This window comes from Schistocerca nitens, chromosome 2 (genome assembly GCF_023898315.1).
Source record: "Schistocerca nitens isolate TAMUIC-IGC-003100 chromosome 2, iqSchNite1.1, whole genome shotgun sequence".
NCBI classification, from domain to species: domain Eukaryota; kingdom Metazoa; phylum Arthropoda; class Insecta; order Orthoptera; family Acrididae; genus Schistocerca; species Schistocerca nitens.
The window spans coordinates 40,580,219-40,584,291 of NC_064615.1; the positions used below are offsets into that span (position 1 = coordinate 40,580,219).

Genomic DNA, 4,073 nt, shown 5'->3' on the forward strand with positions numbered 1-4,073 from the left:
TCCCAATTGCATTATCAAGAAGGGTCCCTTCCTTTTCCGAGATGAACTCGAGTGTCGTTGAAATTCAAACGTCAGCATTAAAGTAATACTATTCGATTTCACTGCTTTAATTTCAAAGTTCAGTTAAGGTATTCATGGCTGGTACAATATTTAGATTACACAAGCACAAGTTAAGAGTGCAAGTTTTGTTACCATATTTTAGCTTACTTGTGACTGCAGCTCAGCTTGGTACGTACTAAATTTTACTATTGTTAATTGTTCAGAATCATTTAATTCAAGTTCAAAGTTAAATCTCTTATTTCTAAATTGCGTAGAGTCAAGTAGCTTTAGAACTGATTGTTGAGGTAGCCCAAGACTAATCTTATTTTATTGTATTTCGTAGTGCTTCAGAAACAAAGTTCACTATTAATTTCGGTCACTAAATTAACTTTCAATTTTCCGGTTTTATTAATTCTTTTGCTAAATTAAGTCAGAGTGTAGCGAAATTTATTACTTCTGACAAACATTCAGTTTTCACACAACACGTGTCAGCCTTCATTTGACACGCTTGTAGTGCTAATTGTACGTGCAATAACCTTTCTTTTTCACTATATATGACGGTAGTATCTGTTCCCGAAAGAACAGTTACCGTGGATGACCATGCAGCTTTGCTAGAAATGAAATGATAATTAAATGGACACGCTAGCTGCAAACAGGCGTTGATGTGCTTCATTGGGGACATGTTGAAAATGTGTGCCCCGACCGGGACTCGAACCCGGGATCTCCTGCTTACATGGCAGACGCTCTATCCATCTGAGCCACCGCGGGCACAGAGGATAGTGCGTCTGCAGGGACTTATCCCTTGCACGCTCCCCGTGAGATCCACATTCCCAACATGTCCACACCACTACATTCGTAGTGCGCCTAATAGATGTTTGCCCATCATACTCATTACTCGTGGCAGATTAAGTTAAAATATGGCTTCCCGGCCATTGACCTTCTTGTGCGAATGCACACGCTATGCCCGAACTCGTACGGGACTTGGTAGATTAATCTGCCACGAGTAATGAGTATGATGGGCAAACATCTATTAGGCGCACTACGAATGTAGTGGTGTGTACATGTTGGGAATGTGGATCTCACGGGGAGCGTGCAAGGGATAAGTCCCTGCAGACGCACGATCCTCTGTGCCCGCGGTGGCTCAGATGGATAGAGCGTCTGCCATGTAATCAGGAGATCTCGTGTTCGAGTCCCGGTCGGGGCACACATTTTCAACATGTCGCCAATGAAATACATCAACGCCTGTTTGCAGCTAGGGTGTCCATTTAATTATCATGCCTTTCTTTTTCAGTTATTATAGTAGTTGTCCATAGGACTGGCGACCGTAATTTTCCCCAAATCTCACATATCTAATTAACGCCAATTAATTGTTGCCGTAACGACCGTACATTTACTTTCTTTATTATTTTTACACTTTTTCAAAATTAATTTCCACCAGTTTCATTTGCATTTTTCCTTTCATTTAAATGGAACCCTTTCCTCCGTCTTTACCGAGAGATTAACTTCGGTGACGATTGCTTTTCCCAAATTTCCATCACGTACACGTGGTTTAATTTTTCACTGTCATTAAGGTCGATAAGTGAGGGAGAGGTTACAAACAGAAATGAAAAAGACAGCTGCAGATCGCCCTCAGTGCTACTTTCATCTCTCTCTGTGTGTGTGTGTGTGTTTGGGGTGGACTGGGGGGGGGGGTCCTTTGCAGTGACCTTCCTGTTACGCCGTTTCTTCGATTCTGAAACGTTCGGAGCTGCTGATGCATCACCTCAATCAGGTTATGGGGCAGCCTCGAGAGCCAAGCTTGACTCCTTGACCTCTTGTACGGTGTCAGAAACGGCAATTTCGACAGTTGCAGACTGGTTTTGTTTAATAGTTTGTTCCTCCGCTACAACTTGTGTAGGTAGCGGCTGTTCGGGAGGTGGTGCCGTGATACCTTTTACAATCCCACTCAACCAAGGTTGTACCCGAAGGGTAATTGAGCTTTGCCGTGGCAACGGAACAGGACGCCACTCTTTATTGGGACAATCATTTCGAATGTGGCCTTCCGAATCACAAATTCCGCTTGTCAGCGGTTGTCCACTGTAGGAAACAAACACCCGACAGCAGCCTATGAGCAAGTACGAAGGAATGTTCCTGCGTAAGTCGATACGATCCCAATAACATTGCTATACGGTGGAAAACATTGGCTGTTTCCTGGTATGGGTACTCAGGTGGTACGTTTAAAAACACCCATCAATACGGAGTTCGTGGCATGAATGTTGCAAAATAACAGTACTAATTCACAATGTCAGGTCATTATTCACAATGTTGAGAATGGCTGTGATGTGGGACCTGAGAGAGGTACGGTCAAGTGAGGGGCCACTCCTGTTCCTTATTTATATAAATGATATGTCCTCTATTATTATGGGTAACTCTAAAATATTTCTGTTTGCTGATGACACTAGCTTGGTAGTAAAGGACATTGTATGCAACACTGGCTCGGTTTCAAATAGTGCAGTTCATGACCTAAGTTCATGGCTTGTAGAAAATAAACTAACGCTAAATCACAGTAACGCTCATTTTTTTCAGTTTCTAACACACAATTCAACAAAACATGAAGTTTTAATTTCAGAGAATGGGCATATTATTAGTGAAACTGAACAGCTCAAATTTCTAGGTGTTCAGATAGATAGTCAGCTGTCGTGGGAAGCCTACGTTCAGGATCTTGTTCAAAGACTTGATGCTGCCATTTTTACTATTCGAACGGTATCTGAAGTGAGTGATCGTTCGACACAAAAATTAGTCTACTTTGCTTATTTTCATTCGCTTATGTCGTATGGCGTTATATTTTGGGGTAACTCTTCCAATTCTAAAATGATACTTTTGGCTCAGAAACAGGCGGTTCGAGCAATCAGTGGTGAAAGTTCACGAACCTCTTGTCGGCCCCTGTTCACGAGTCTGGGTATTTTGACATTGGCCTCTCAATATATATATATATTCCTTACTCTCATTTCTTGCTCACAATATTCGCTTACTCCCAAGAATAAGCATCTTTCACTGAGTTAATACTCGGCAGAAATCAAACCTGCATTTGGATCGGACTTCCTTAAGTCTTATGCAGAAAGGTGTGCAGTATACTGCTGCATCCATTTTCAATAAGCTACAACTCGAATTCAAGAATCTTAGCAGTGATCCGCGGGCTTTCGAGTCGAAAACGAAGAGTTTCCTCGTGGGTCACTTCTTCTATTCTGTCGAGGAGTTCCTTCAAAAATCAAACTGATTCTTGTATTGTTGACTGCGTTTACTTAAACTTATGGACTGACTTTTTTCGGGTTCATAAGCATTTATTTTTATCCGTTATTACTTTTATGTTCTAATTTCATGCGCCGTCACGTTCCATGACCTTGGAGATTTGCTTCTCAATTTGGTCCTACGGAGCTTGACTCGTAAATAAATAAAAATTAATGAACCGTCTACATTCTTGAACTTACGAATTCCATCATTTACCGAAACAAGGCGTTCATAGTGCTCGGGAGTAAGTAGCTTCAAAAAGAACGAACACGAATAAAAGCCTAACTACTTCGGCAGTAACTCTTCACAAGGTATGTGCAAAACTTAGCGTATCCAAGTATCTATTTCGAGAGCGGTTGGCCTCGAAGCGCTTCGATCGAAAGTACATTGCACCGTACACGTTGGTAATGCATTAGCAGCCATGCCACTCGCCGCGTTATCAAGATATCACAAATAATGCACGCACAAGGTGGATCAAAACAAAATTTCCAAACACTCTGTGACCAAAATGATACTGAAACAGAGGATGACAGGCTAAAAGCCGAAATACTAAATGTCTTTTTCCAAAGCTGTTTCACAGAGGAAGACTGCACTGTAGTTCCTTCTCTAGATTGTCGTACAGATGACAAAATGGTAGATATCGAAATAGACGACAGAGGGATAGAGAAACAATTAAAATCGCTCCGAAGAGGAAAGGCCGCTGGACCCGGTGGGATACCAGTTCTATTTTACACAGAGTACGCGAAGGAACTTGCCCCCCTTCTTGC

The 4,073-nt window shown here is 42.0% G+C and overlaps 1 non-coding gene across 1 annotated transcript; it reads right to left on the minus strand.

Moving 5' to 3' along the window:
- Positions 1–733: 733 nt before the first annotated feature.
- On the minus strand, positions 734–808 carry Trnat-ugu (transfer RNA threonine (anticodon UGU)). Its single transcript has one exon. It is a non-coding gene; the product is annotated as a tRNA-Thr (tRNA).
- Positions 809–4,073: the final 3,265 nt, after the last annotated feature.